Source organism: Microcebus murinus, chromosome 1 (genome assembly GCF_040939455.1).
Source record: "Microcebus murinus isolate Inina chromosome 1, M.murinus_Inina_mat1.0, whole genome shotgun sequence".
Taxonomy (NCBI): Eukaryota; Metazoa; Chordata; class Mammalia; order Primates; family Cheirogaleidae; genus Microcebus; species Microcebus murinus.
The window spans coordinates 2,620,674-2,635,789 of NC_134104.1; the positions used below are offsets into that span (position 1 = coordinate 2,620,674).

At 60.3% G+C, this 15,116-nt stretch overlaps 1 pseudogene; it reads left to right on the forward strand.

Moving 5' to 3' along the window:
• The first annotated feature begins 409 nt into the window (after nucleotides 1-409).
• LOC105879088 (PHD finger protein 23 pseudogene) lies at nucleotides 410-1,887 on the forward strand (annotated as a pseudogene).
• Nucleotides 1,888-15,116: the final 13,229 nt, after the last annotated feature.

Consider the following 15,116-nt stretch of genomic DNA (forward strand, 5'->3'; position numbering starts at 1 on the left):
CGTGCCCAGAATCCCATGAGAGTTTTCCATTTTCAAAAAATAAATTTAAGAAAAAGTTCCCTTAAAAAAGGAAACCGACAAAAATTAAAATTTTTATAGTTTATGATATAACCAAAGATTTATTTCTAATGACACTTGAAGGTGTGTTGGAGCACGGTGTTTAGATTGTTTTTTTGAGCGAGAGATACATCAAGGACAAAAAGAAGGGGGGGAGAGAAGAGGAGGGAGGGAAGAGAGAAGAGGAGGAGGGAGCAGGCTGCCGGCGGCGCGGGGGGAGGGGCCCCGGTCCGGGAGTGCGGGAGGTAGAGGGAGGTGGCGGCAGCGGCTAGCGGACTTAAGTCCTTAAGTCTCGACCAGGCTGAGGTGGATACTTCTGTGGAGCGAAGCAGAAGCACAGAGCACCAGAGCACTAGAGGCAGGCGGCACTGGGATTCCCGGCTCAGGGGAGGGGGGCGCCGGACCAGGAGGAGGGGAGGGGGCGATGCTGGAAGCCATGGCGGAGCCCAGTCCCGAAGATCCACCTCCGACCCTTAAACCAGAGACTCAGCCACCAGAGAAACGGCGAACAATAGAGGATTTCAACAAATTCTGCAGTTTTGTTTTAGCCTAGGCTGGTTACACCCCCCAGCAAAGAGGAAAGTGAGTGGCCAGCCTCTGGCTCCAGCTCTCCATTGCGAGCTGAGAGTGCAGCAGACATGATGGCTGGGACTCGGCCCCTCAGATCTTCGGACCATCCAGACCTTTGTCAAGAAAGCAAAGTCATCTAAGAGGAGAGCTGCCCAAGCAGGTCCCACCCAGCCAGGACCCCCGAGGTCCACTTTCTCTCGTCTCCAGGCCCCTGACAGTGCCACTCTGCTTGAGAAGATGAAGCTCAAGGACTCTCTTTTTGATCTGGATGGGCCCGAAGTGGCATCTCCACTGTCCCCCACATCCCTGACACATCCCTCCCGGCCCTCTGCTGCTCTCACCCCAGTGCCCCTTTCCCAGGGGGACCTTTCCCAGCCTCCTCGAAAGAAGGACCGAAAGATCCGAAAGTTGGGGCCAGGATCAGGGGCTGGCCTTGGGGTGCTTCGGAGGCCTCGGCCAGCTCCTGGTGATGGGGAAAAGAGGTCTCGAATCAAAAAGAGCAAGAAGCGGAAGTTAAGAAAGGCAGATCGAGGAGATAGACTCCCACCTCCTGGGCCTCCCAGGGCACCCCCCAGTGATACAGACTCTGAAGAGGAGGAGGAAGAGGAAGGTGATGATGAGGAGGAGGAGATGGCAGCAGTGGTAGGGGGTGAAGCCCCAGCCCCTGTGCTCCCAACACCCCCTGAGGCTCCTAGGCCCCCGCCACAGTGCACCCTGAAGGAGCCCCTCCCACCGACAGCGAAAGCAAGGAGGCGGGCAGCACTGAGACAAGCCAAGATGGAGATGCCAGCTCCAGAGAAGGTGAAATGCGGGTCATGGATGAGGACATCATGGTAGAACCAGGTGATGATTCATGGGATCTGATCACGTGTTACTGCTGAAAGCCCTTTGCAGGGCGGCCCATGATTGAGTGCAGCCTGTGTGGACGTGGATCCACCTCTCCTGTGCTAAGATGAAGAAGACCAATGTCCCTGACTTCTTTTATTGCCAGAAATGCAAGGAACTGCGGCCAGAGGCCCGGCCGTTAGGGGGCCCTCCAAAATCTGGAGAACCCTGACAGCCCTAACTTGAAGCTGGAACTTTCAAATGACAACATGGCTTGGGAACTGAGCCTCAGGGTCCTCAGCCTACCCCCTGGAGCTTGGATAGTGTCCCCTTTTCCAGGCAGGAATTCTCAAAGGAGACTTGTTTGAAAATAAGTGTCTCAAATTCCTACCTGATCTTTCCTCCCCACTCTGTGAACTTGAAATCGACCCATTACAGTTGGGGGCGGGAGGCTGGCTGGGTCTGTAGACACATAATCTCTGTCTCTTGGTCCTGTCACCCGTCACTTTTTGGAATTGGGATGGAATGGGACAGTTGTCTATAAAACTCTAGTGTAAATATAGCACTCCCCTCCCTCATCTTTTCTTCTATTTCACTCCCCATTTATTTTCTTCTCCACTGGTTGTATTTTTAATTTTGGACTTCCTCTTTTGGGCATGGTAGCTCAAAGGTGGAGTACTATAGCCTGGCCAAGCAAGGAAGGAAAGCAGAAAGGTGATGATTCTCACTCACCTTTTTTGTTTTTAATATTGGCCAGCAGTTTGTACAGACAGCCTGCGTGTTGTAAATAAAGCAGAGTGGGCTCTTTAAAAAAAAAAAAAAAGGACAAAAAGAAGGACAAAGAAAGCATAGGCGTCATTCAGCAAGTCATGCTGTTGGTGTCAAGTGTGGCATTGTTGCTTGAAATTATTCTTCGTTTTCTAGGATAAACCCAGTAAATGTGCAGAACCAGAATTACTATTATTATTGCAAGAGGAAAAAAACGTGCAAATACAGAACCAAATAGGTTAAGAATTGCGCTGCAGTCTTACATTTGAGTTGCGAATGTGCATGTAATCGCATGATTTACAAACAGAGCACGGATCCCCCAGTCCCGCCACTGCACAGGACGAGAGGTGACGGCCACTCGGCAGCCACAGGTGCTCAGGGTACCTGGATGTCGGTCTCTGACCCACCTTGTCCTGATTCCAGACGCAGGGACCTGCCCCATCCCTCACCAGACGCCAGGGAAGACGTCAGCCACGAACGAGGTCACGTCAGAGCCACAGAAGGCCCGTGGGCGGGCTTCCCTGGCCAAAGCATCACAGGGCCACGACGGCAACGTACCGAAACACAAGTGATACACGAAAATCCCTTCGTTCTCAATGATGCTACAAAAAAGAAAGTAAAAAAAAAAAAATTTAACCTGCTTGTTACCTTCGGAATTAATTTTTGTGCCAATTCCTTATTCTGAAAATTGGTTATGACAAGGAGAAACAGGGAAGGAACGGGGCATTTATCTTTTCGGCACAACCTGTGTTTCGAGTAACCAAACAGCCGCAGTAGACGAGGAGGAGAATTCCAGAGACGCACCTAGATTGGGTGTGGGAAGGTGAAAATAGTCACCGTGTTGCAAGCCCCTGTGAGGTAACGAGTCCAGCAACCCCGCCAGCGGGTGCTAAAGCCATTAAGGCCAGTGTCGCGGGACACTGGATCCCCGGGGAGCGCAGTGTCCCCCGCCGGCCGCGTGGAGGGAAGGGCCAGGCTGCCGGCACGTATGCAGCCCTGGCGCCTGTGGGCCAGCCCCGCCAGACACCGGGCAGTGCCACGCGTGTGACACCCCACGAGTGTCCTCCGGGTGTCCCTCCGGGTCTCAGTCCCTGTTTGCAGGAGACCACTGGGGAGCAGAGCCGGAGGACTGCTGAGCAGGGACATCCTGAATGAGAGGCCTCTTGCCCCGGTTTCTTGAACGACCTTTGGCGTGAAAAAAAATAAATAATTGGAGGTGACAGTTCTAGATCAGGAAGAAATTCCAGAGGCACAGGGACCAGGCGCAGAGCGGGGACTTGGCACCGTTGCCCAGACCAACCAACTGCAAAACGGCACCGTGGGGACCGCAGGGAGGAAGATGTGGCCTGGGTGGGTCGCTGCCAAGGACACCTGGGTGCTGGGTGAGAGGGCAGCGTGGGGATCCCGTCTGAGTCCTTATCTGCCAACCATTCACAGGCAGCATTCAGGGGCGAACCGGCAGCGCGCGCGATTCCTCCAAAACACCTCACACACGGCGACAGCAACGCACATGCGTGGGAGACCCGCACCGTGAGCTTGCTGGTATCAATACGGGGTGTCATGTGTGCTCCCGTGTCCTATGTTCGAATGTCGTCGCAATAAACGGGTTTGAAGGGCTGGGGGGAGGAGGCCTGCTCACTACCTCGGGCGTCCCTGCGCTGTTCTGGTAAAAGCACAGGCAGCCCTGTCCCCATGCCCCGGGTCTCACTCTGGTCACAATAGCAAACTCGCCAGCCTCTCCTCCATCCCCTCCCTCCCGCACCCCTGCCGGGAGTCTCCGGGGCTGGCGGGGCCTCGGAAGTCTGCGTGGGGAACGCCCTGGCTCCACGCGCTGGGAACGCGGCTGCCCAGGCCCGACTACCGACTGAGCCCCCCCCCCACCAGCCTGACTTCAGCACTGGAAACAGCCCCCACCCAGGCCCCAGGGCGCTGCACCACACACATGTGCGACACCCACAGGTGCCCAGCGAGGACTGGCACAGCACAAGGGTGACATGTGACCTGCCGAGCCCCCGGTTGGCCTGGCACACCAGTGCACGGGGACCGGGTGACGTCAAGACGTGCCCACGCCGCCCTCGCCCCCCCCCAAGCTATCTGCAGGGACAGCCTCCCCACGCTGGGTCTCCGAGCCTGGCCTTGTCCAGCCGCCGGGAGGTGGCAGCTCATGGTGTGGAAGCAACAGGACACGGGAAGGCGACGACACGGATCTCACATGGAAATTCAGCCCAAGGAGACAGCCTTGCAAATGCACAGATTCCTTTAGGGTGACAGTCCCCGCAAGTGCTAGAAATGTATGGTGGGGAAAACAGCCTGGACCTCTAAGACAGCTCTGAAATAAGGCCGTGTCAAAGAGGAATGTTTAAAGACAGGAAGATGCTCGGATATATTAAGTTGAAAAGCAGAGTGGATACACAGACGGCTCCAAGTTATGTTATATCATATTATGATATAAAACAAGCTGGAAGAAAATCCACTGAAATTTCTCAAACGTCGTCTGGGCGGTAGGATGGAAGGAGGTTTCTGCTCTTGCTTGCTGTGGTTTCCCTGCCGCTGTGCGGCCCGGGCATCATTTACTGGTCACGTGCTGTGCTCTCGGCATCTGGTCTCGAGCCTCACCTGCGAGTTACAGGTGCTACTGTCGACATCTCGAGGCAGAGCAAACTGAAACCCAAACGTCGAAGCGACTCGGCTGTGGGTGGCTGAGCCGGGTCGGGGCCTGCACCACCAGAGCCCCAGGGACGCCACACAGCTCAGGGACCTTGTGACACGCGGCGTCCTGGGCCCCACCCCGGGCTTCTGATGAGATCTGTCTTATGGGGGGGGGTGGGAATAATCTGCATTAACAAGCTCCTGGGCGGTGCAGCTCTCACCAGGAAACGGGCTCCTCCATGCCCGGCCTGCCAGGGAGGCCAGAGTGCCGGGCATGCGGGCCCTGACAGCACCCAGGCCTGTGGTCGGCCCTGGCCCCGGCCAGCCCGGAAGAGGCAGGTAGGCGTCAGGGCTGCCAACCCTACCCCCACTGCATGGCTGGGGGAGGCTGGGGGAGGGGCGGCTGCAGCCCTGGCCCGACCCCGAGAGGGGCTGGAGGTCCCCCCACCCCCGGGACTCTCCCTGGGTGGGCACTGGCTCTGTCCCCTCGGGTCTCTGTGAACAAGACACGGCCTAGAGGGGGGATCGCACCGGTCTCCTGAGCCTGGCGGTGCTTTCCGTGTTCAGCCATGTTGCACCGCCCGCTTTACGGACAAGGAGGTGGGGCCTTCGGTGCAGCCTGGGGGGGGGGGGTCACCGAGGGCAAGGACCAGGCAGGGTCTGGACACAGGTCTGTCCATGGCGAAGTCCTGTGGGCACCAAACAACAGTGGATCTCGCAGGCTGCAGGAACATTTGAAGCCTGGGGAGGTGCAGGCAGGCATAGCTTCCAGAAGGTTCTGTGGGGACAGGGATCTCGGCTGAGCAACCACAAGGAGCCTGACTCAGCCTGTGGGTGAGAGGGCAGCCCCGCCCCTGCACAGCCCGGCACTGGCCCGGCCTTGGCCTCTGGGGCTGGAGGGGCCGGGAAGGTCTGCCCCACCAGGAGTAGACGGCACCCGGTCCCTGCGGCTCCACCATAACGTTGGCGGCTGCTGAGCGGAGGGCCAAGTGTTGGGGCTGCCGGCGCCCCCCTCGCTGGCTGGGGGCAGGTCCCCGGCTCCTAGTTTCCCGCCTCGAGGCCGGGCTGGCGTCAGGCCCCGAGGGGGACCCAGCCCAAGGCCGTGGAGAGCGGCCGACCCCAAGTGTCCATGGGGACACTCAAATCCCACTGGTTCCCCCGGAGTCTGTCCTCACCGCCTAAGGGGAGCGTCCTCAAGCCCGGGGGAAGATCACGGCGTCTCCCTGCGCCCAGAGAGTGACGCCTGCCAGGTTTCCGCCCGAGACGTCGGTTCTTGGTGCTCACGGCCGAAGAGCGAGCAGACGCACCGAAGCCGGGCGAGCTCGCAGGTGAGGCTCGCTGGGGGAGAAGAAGGGCTGCAGGGCGGGGGCGGGAACAGTGCCCGGCGCCCACGCCACGGATGACGACCGCACCCACTGTCACGGCACAGGGACAGCCACCGAAGAGCCTGGCCACGGTCTGCGTGCTGTTTCATGGTGTCCAGGTCGGGGCCTCCCGTTGCTCAGCCGTCGCCATGGAGCCACTTAGACTGGACGGTTGGGAGTTCAACCGTCCGCAGCTGCGCCTGCGGCTGTTCCAGGTCACTTGGCAGACTGTGTTGCCCGCACAGCTCGGCCCTCGGGCTAGAGAGCCCTCTGCACCCTTCTGCAGCTGGCGGGCCGAGCTCTGACTGCAGATTCTCGGGGTGTCCCCTGCTCCCCCGGACGTGGCAGTCGCGCAGGGCAGGATCAGGGTGGGGGCGGGGGCCCACGCTTGTCCTTCCCAGGTGGGGCAGTGGCACCCCGGCAAGGCACAGGCTTTCGTCCCTAGAGCCCCGGAGCCCCTCGCTGCCCACCTAACAAAGCCACTCCCCGCACCGAGCGCCCAGGAGGCTGCAGCCGACCACCGCTGGGCCCTCGGGGCGGGGCTCCTGCGCAGGACCTTCAGCCCCGCTCCTCTGGGACAGCGGCTCCTTCTCCAGAGGCAGGAGGGCGGCCTGCTGGTGGAGGGCCTGAGTCCCGGCGTCCTCCCTCCCCCGCGGCGTGGGTTTCAGGGCCGCTCGGACTCTGGGGCCGTGTCCTCATGGCTCGGTGGAGCTGGCGGCAGGGCTTCCTCTGCCGGGGCTGTGGGGGTCCCCCAGGGGCCACTCGGGAAGTAGATGTCGGACCCCACGATGCACAGGTCCTGCCCCCAGACCCGCGATATTGCCCGAGATGGCAAAGGACAAGACCGAGCTAAGGATCGGAGAAGAGGCGTTCACACTGGATTACCGGGGTGGGGTGGAGTGTCCCAAACGCCATCGCACGTCCTCGTAAGGACGTGGCCCAGGAGGAGCAGACACCGGGGGAGGCGGCCGAGTGAAGGCACAGGTCAGCAGAGACCAGGATGACTTGGGCCCAAGCCGGGAACACCGTGGCCACCAGGAGCTGGGGGAGGCGGGAAGGACCCTTCCCTGGGGCCGTCGGGGGCCGCAGCCCTGCCGGCGCCTTGGCCTCGGCCCTCTGGCCCCCAGAGCCGGGAGAGAAGACGTTCCTGCCGTGAGCCGCCCGGTCTGCGAGGGGCAGCCCCAGGGAGCCCACATGAGTGCGGGGCTCAGTCACCGGAATGACGAGGCAAGTGCCGGCGGACGGCCGTGGTCACTGGGCGCATGGGGACAGCCAGAGACCATCCTGCTCTGCCCGGCAGGCTTAGCAAGGGCCACCGGCCCCTCAGCACCCACAGGTGTCCGGAGGGTCTGGTGGGGCTCTGAGCCTGGAGGTGTGGCCAACTGGTCACTGGGAAGGGACATCAGCCTCCTGGGATCCCACCCTCCCCGACCATCCCACTGCCCCGAGGCTCCCTGGCCATGCGGGGTGGGATGTCTGCAAATCTCCCGCCCAGACCAGCGGGGCTCGCACCCCTCGCCCTCCCGTCCGGGCGCGGCCACCCGTGGCCTCTTGCAGGAGAGGCTTCGAGGTCACTCACGGCCCCCGGCCGGAGGCTCTTCCCTTGGGCCCCTCTGTGTCAAGTGCCGCCTCCCCCTAGCAGTCCTCCCCACCATCCCACCCAAAGCGGCACCCGGCACCGCCTTTCACCTCAGGTGCCCGGAGGCCCTGCCCGGCGCTTGCCAGGCGGGCAGAGTGTGGGAGGCCGGGGCACGCGCTCAGGTCCGGGTGTCCGGCTTCGAGTCTGGCTCTGCCCCTTGCCCCCTGTAACTTCTCTGTTCCTCGGGCTCATCCTCAGTTGGTGAGGACTGTGGCGGTTCCTGCTGCACAGGGTGGGTGAGAGGCTGAGCTGGGAGCGGCAGCAGGGAGGGCAGCGTGGGGTGTCGGCGGCCACAGTCAGACCCGGGGCTGCTCTGCGGAGGGTGGCCACCACACTCAGCCCACAGGGGCCACTCTCGAAGGAGTACGTGACGGGTGAGTGACCCGGTCCCACTTCCCGGCCCTGCCACATGCCGGGCCCCGGGACTTAGCTAAGCACTTGGGAAGCAGAGCTCCAGGCAGGCTCCACCACAGGGCTGGGACGGAGCCCCGGAATCTGTGTGTTTAGTGCCTGCCCAATTCGCATATCGGGGCAGACCCGCCGCACCCCGAGTGCACCAGCATTGCGGGTCACCAGTCCAGTGAGACGGTCCCAGCGCGACGGTCCCCTTTCCCACTTGGTGGAGTGGGGGCACGGCTGCCCGGCCCGGCCTCCCGCCGCGGGCACCAGAGAGCGCGTGCGTGCTGAGCTTGCCCGGGACAGCGGGCCGTCATGTGGACCACGTCCACAGCGGCCGGCCTCCCCTGACTCCGCTAGACTGAGCCTCTGAGCCCCTGCTTGCTGGGGAGGGGCTTTGGGGCCCCCTCTGGTGCCATGAGGTTTGCGGCGCGCTTTTTAAAGGAACCCCTTTTTATATTAAAACAATAAAGTATTCCAGGGGAGCACGCTCATCCGTCCCGGTGCTGACGCAGAAACTGAGGCAGCAGAAAGGATTCGAGGTTAGACTTCTAACTCGCAAAAGCAGGCGCCAGTCACGCTTGTGGGTGGCCTGGGGAGACCGAGGCTGGGGCGGGACGCAGCCGCAGCCCCGGGGCCCACTCTGCGGGGCGCAAGGGGCACCTGGGGCTGCGGAAGTGGGGAGAGGCCAGGGCAGACCCCGCATGGGGGAGCTGGCCCCGCCACCCTCCGTCTGGGATCTCCGGCTGCCAGGCCGTGGGGACAGGGGCTTCTGTGGTTGGAGCCCCTGTGCGTGGAGCTTTGCCACGGCCCGAGCTGGCTCAGGTTGGAAGCGGCACCAATTCCAGCGACCTGGCCACCGGCCCCAGAGAGCCCAGGCCCCTCTGCATACCGCGACTCCCCACGCAGGGTCCTGCTCATGTCCTGGGCTCCTGGGCCACCAGGGGCAGGAAGGACACTTCCTCCACCCCAACCCTGGGTCGGGGGACAACTCGGGGTCCTCACTGCCCCCTCAACCCCCTAGGGGCCCCTCTTCCTGTTGCCCTGGCAACCCAGGCTGCTCCGAGTGGCAGAAGCTTGGCCCTGGGCTAGGGCAGCCCCGGGGGTGAGGAGCAGCGTGGACTTGCGTGGGAGCCCGCCCGACCTCGGCTCCCCGTTTCCCACCTCTCCTCTCGGTCTCATCCCGTGGGTTCGTGCACCCGGCCCGTGGCACCCCACAGCTGTGCAGATGGGTCACTCCCTCCTCCTGGTCTCCTGGTCACCCTCCTCTCCAGTCCTCACGCTGCAGGCCCCAGGTGCCTTCCAACAGTCGCTGGGGACCCTCCCCGACGAGCCGCTGGTGTGTATCCCCAGCCCGTGGGTCATGGATCCCATCAGCCTGCCCTGCTGCCTGGAGGTGCCCCCTCCTACCCTGGAGCCCTCCCCCTCTGGCTAGGCCACTCCTGCCCACCTCCGAGGCTCAGCTCCGTCTCACACTCAGCAAAGAGAACCTGCACGTATTTTAACCACTCAGCCCCGCCCCTCCCTGCAGGGCCTCCAGGGCGCCTCCTGCCCGGTGCACCTGCGCCCTGCAGCCCCCACCCCCAGCTCCCACGTGCAGCAGACACTTGAGCCCAGGACACCTGGGGACAGGCAGGGGACCCCCGACAGTTCTGTGGGCAGCCCCATCCTGTCCCCTCCACCCCGACCTCTGCAGGTGCCTCCCAGCCACTGAACCCCGCAGACAGACACAGGGCAGGCGGGCTGAGAAGACCAGGGCCCTGCCCCCGCCCTGGATACAGGGGAGGAACTCGGCCGGGTGCCCAGCTGGCCCTGCTGGCTGGAGGGCAGCGGTGCAGCAGCTTGTGTTGGCTGCTACAGAGGGGACCCCGGACTCCAGGGCGGCCTCAGCAAAGGCCCTGGCAGAAGGTCACAGCCCCCACCCCGGGAGGCTGCAGCTCCTCCCCCTCTGGGTGGCATCAGTTCCCTTTGTTGACCCCCTTTGTTGGGGCAGAATTGGGGGGGGCAGGACACCTCCACTGCCCTGCAACGGGAGGTCCTCCTAGCAGGACCCGCCACTCCCTCCCTGCCCCTCCCCCACCACGGTCCAGCCTGCTTGGGGTCCTCCCGGCAGGTCACCATGCCCGGTCCCCCCTTTTCTTACGGTGCTGCCGCTAGGCCCTCAAGCACAGCGAAGCCTGTCTTAGAGTACCTTTTACACTGGTTGCTTCACACGTGGGGACTAAACAGGACTCCTGGATGTAAAATATGCTATCAATGAGATTAGACACTCAATCTAGTAAACAGCATATGAGATGCACTCAGGGAAAATTAGCCAGGCCCGGTGGCTCACGCCTGTAATCCTAGCACACTGGGAGGCCGAGGCGGGAGGATCACTTGAGGTCAGGAGTTCGAGACCAGCCTGAGCAAGAGCAAGATCCCATCTCTACTAAATATAGAAAAATTAGCTGGGTGTCGTGGAGGCGAGTTGGGGGTCCCAGCTATAGTTAGTCCCAGCTACTCGGGAGGCTGGGGCAGGAGGGTTGCTTGAGCCCAGGAGTTGGAGACTACAGTGAGCTACGATGACACCACTGCACTCTACCCGGGGCGACAGGGCAAAACTTTGTCTCAAAAATAAAAATAAAAATAAAGGAAATTAGTAAACTGAAAGATAAGTCTGAACAAATTACACAGAAAGCCACACAAAGAATCCGAAAGCATAAAAGACGTTTAGAGACACAGGGGAGGTAGCAGAGAAACATTAATTATCTAGTTAGAGCACGAAAGGAGACGGGAGAAGAGAGAAGAGGCGATGTTCGTAAAGACAAAGGCAGAGGCGCTAACCCTGGGTTAGGGCCCCGTGAATCCCGAGCAGGTTAATAAACACAAACGTGTGGAGAAATAGCACACAACACTGAAGTCAGAGAGAAGTTTTGAAAAGCAGCCAGAGGGAGAAGAGGGATGGCCTCGTTCTTAGTCAGGTGGACTAACAGGCGACTTCTCAACAGCCGTTGTGGGAGCCAAAACTGGAAAAATGTGTGTATGAGTGTGTGTGCATGTCTGTGTCAGTGCATGTGTGTACATCTGTATGAGCGTGTGTACGTCTGTGTGTGTGCACATCTGCATGAGAGCGTGTATACACGTGTGTGAGTGTGGTGCGCACGTCTGTGTGACTATGTGTGCACGTCTATGTGACTACATGTGCACATCTGTGTGAGTGCGTGTGTGCACATCTGTGTAAGTGTGTGTACATCTGTGTGCATGTGTACATGTGTATGAGTATGTGTGTGCATGCATGCTCATTGTGTAAGTTCATTGTGTGTGCATGTCTGTGAATGTGTGTGTACATGTGTGAGTGTGTGCACGCATCTGTATGAAGGCGTGTGTGCATATCTGTGTGAGTGTGTGTACATCTGTGTGAGTGCGTGTGTGTGCACATCTGTGTGAGTGTGTGCACATCTGTGTGAGTGCGTGTGCACATGTGAGTGTAGGAGTATCAATCAACTGAAAAAAAATTGTCATCTTAAAGTCATATGTCCAATGAAAATATGAATGAGAGGAGGAAAGGAAAATTTTCAAGCTAACAGAAAAGAGTAGACCAGGTAGACTGCCTGCAAGAAACACGTAAGGGATTTGCTACCGAAAGCTCGGCACTTGTGCTCGAGGCCGCGTCAGAAGAACGAGAACAGGTGGTTTGAGCAGAAGGACAGAGAAGTTTATTACTTTGCCAGCCAAGGAGGAAACATGGCAGCCCTTCTTGTCTCAGAATCCAGATCTCCTGCACGTGAGCAGAAACACGGAGCTTCCAAAGGGAGGGCGCTCAGTCCCAGGCTCCTGTGTCAACTATCCTGACGGTCCCGTCTCTGCCAGAGAGAGACAGGGCCCACCTGGGCCCACCCGGGCCGGCCTGGGGTGGCTGAGCTATCCGTCGTAACAAAGGACTTAACCTGCCTCGGGGACGCAGGCCGGGCCTCGGTTCCCAGAAAGAGCGGGGGACGTTTCACAGAGACAGAGAATATCTCTGCCGTTTGGTTTTTTCCCCAGGCCCTTCCCTCTGTTATAAGTTCCCTCGGAAGGCGAGAGTGAAAGGGAACCCGGAACAGTGCTGAGCTGTGAGAAGTTTCTGGAGGCACGTCCCGACAGTGGCCCTCTCTAAGTCGTGTCATGGGACGCACCACTCTGACCGAGGTCAGAAGGGCCTGGTCATATTAGTAAAAGGGCCCCCAGTCCCTTGCTTATGTGGAGGAGGGTCCGGGCGTGAGCTAACTTTCGGTTCTCGTCCTGTTGCACGTGTCACCCGAGTCCCTGGTTCCCACGGCACGCAGTGGGGAGTGTGAGCTCCGTGGGGGGGGGAGAAGCTTCCCCCCAGCACACGGGCTCCGACCGTCCAGCCCCCACGACGGCGCCAACCACTGCACCGCCCCTCACCACCCCACAGCCCGGCATCAGAGTCCCCTGCGCCCCTCTGGTCACACTCCCAGCTCGGGGCGGGGCTCTGCCCTCCTTAGTCCACGGCCTGGGGTGACCCCCCTCCTGCCCACCGGGTGGTCAAGTCTCATCCTCCTTCCAGGACCCACCCAGGTGGCCCCACCGCTGGGCAGCCATCCCTGCCACTGACGAGCAGGGACCGGCGTCCACCTGCTGAGCACAGCTGCTGGCAATCCTGAATCACTGCTGCCCTCGCAGCCCAGGTCCTCGGCGGCTCATGGCGGGGACCGGGTGCCGGCACCACAGGTGGGGCTGAGAAACATTTAACAATGATTTAGTTTGCATTTGAGCCCCTACCAGCCCAGGGGTGCATTCACCCGGGGCAGGCCCCAGCCCAGGCCCTCTGCACTGGGGTGCATAGTGTCCCCCTACAATTCATGTCCGCTAGAACCCGTGAATGTGACCTGTGGAAATAGGGTCTCTGCAGATGTAATCAGGTTAGCATCAGGTCACCCTGGACTAGCATGGCCCTATCTCCAACATGAGGGGGTCCTTTTGGAAGAGGGGGATTTAGCCACAGCACACGGGGAGCACGCAGCACCCGTGACGACGGGGCAGGGACCAGGGGGTGCAGCCCAGGAGCCCCAAGGAGCCCCAAAGAGCGCCAAGGAGCAGCCCAGGAGCCCCAAGGAGCCCCAATGAGCCCCAAGGAGCAACAAAGAGCCCCAAGGAGCCCCAAGGTGCAACAAGGAGCCCCAAGGTGCAACAAGGAACCCCAAAGAGCAACAAGGAGCACTAAGGAGCCCCAAGGAGCAACAAGGAGCCCCAAGGAGCTCCTAGGAGCCCCTAGGAGCAACAAAGAGCCCCAAGGAGCCCCAAGGAGTGCCAAGGAGCCCCAAGGTGCAACAAGGAGCCCCAAGGAGCCCCTAGGAGCGCCAAGGAGCCCCAAGGAGCCCCTAGGAGCGCCAAGGAGCCCCAAGGAGCCCCAAGGAGCCACAAGGAGCCACAAGGAGCAACAAGGAGCAACAAGGAGCCCCAAGGAGCCCCAAGGAGCCCCAAGGAGCCCCTAGGAGCGCCAAGGAGCGCCAAAGAGCCCCAAGGAGCAACAAGGAGCCCCAAGGAGCAACAAGGAGCCCCAAGGAGCAACAAGGAACACCAAAGAGCTCCAGCCACCAGCAGCAGCAGCTAAAAGAGAGGTGAGGAAAGACTCTCCCTGGAAACCTGTCCTGCCCTGACCTGGGGCTCCTGGCCTCCAGAGCAGTGACGTGAACTTTTGTTGTGCTCATTAGGCAGCCTTGGGAAACGGACATCCTGTCTAAGTGGGAACATCTGGGCCGGGCGCCAGGGTGGACCGGCCCAAGTGCAGCAGCGGGTGAGAGTCGCATCCCCATCGAGGACCTGCCCCTCCACAGCCCTGGGCCGGGGCCGGGCTCTGCACAGCACTCTCCACCGGGAGCCCACCGAGGAGGCTCGGCTGGAGCCCTGCCCTCCCGACGTGGCCCTCGCCAGGCATCTAGGGAGGTGACTCCCCGAAACCCTTCGGCCATGGTCTCACTTCTCATGGCATCAAGGGGTGTGTGTGCAGCTCGCGCCCTGGGGTGGGGCCAGGCGGGCTGTCACCCGGGAGAGCTCCTGGACCAGGGGGAAGGAGCTGCACGTCCAGGGTCTCAGAGACGCATGTGGCTGCCCATCAGGGAGGAGTTGGTGACTTGCAATAAATGCAAGTGCAGTGGCTCACGCCTGTAGTCCTAGCACTCTGAGAGGCCAAGGCGGGAGGATCGCTCAAGGTCAGGAGTTCGACACCAGCCTGAGCAAGAGCGAGACCCTGTCTCTACTAAAAATAGAAAGAAATTAATTGGCCAACTAAAAATACATAGAAAAAATTAGCCAGGCACAGTGGCACATGCCTGTAGTCCCAGCTACTCAGGAGGCTGAGGCAGGAGGATCGCTTGAGCCCAGGAGTCTGAGGTTGCTGTGAGCTAGGCTGACACCACGGCACTCACTCTAGCCTGGGCAACAGAGTGAGACTCTGTGTCACAAAAAAAAAAAAAAAAAAAAAGGTAATGACAGCTGTCCCCTGCTGAGCGTTTATGACGTGGCCGCTGCCCTGGGAAGCAGTCTGTGCATCACCTCGTTTAATCTCACGCCACCCCGCACAGCACGTGCTCTGTGGGCACATGTTCCATGAGAAATTGAGTGAGATGTATAATCGTGAATAAGAGAAAGGATGTCAATACGTGACAACAAGAAATGATGAGACGACTTACGATACATGCAAATAACAGAATGCGACACGGTCACGTATCACTGTGAATTTGAAGGGCGTTGAATGACGTGTGCGCACAGTAATTTCCGAAGACGGAACAGGACGCGCAAGGGGGAGACGCCGCCCCGGCTGCAGAGCGACGTCAATGCAGTCCACGGCGTGCACAGAGCGGGGG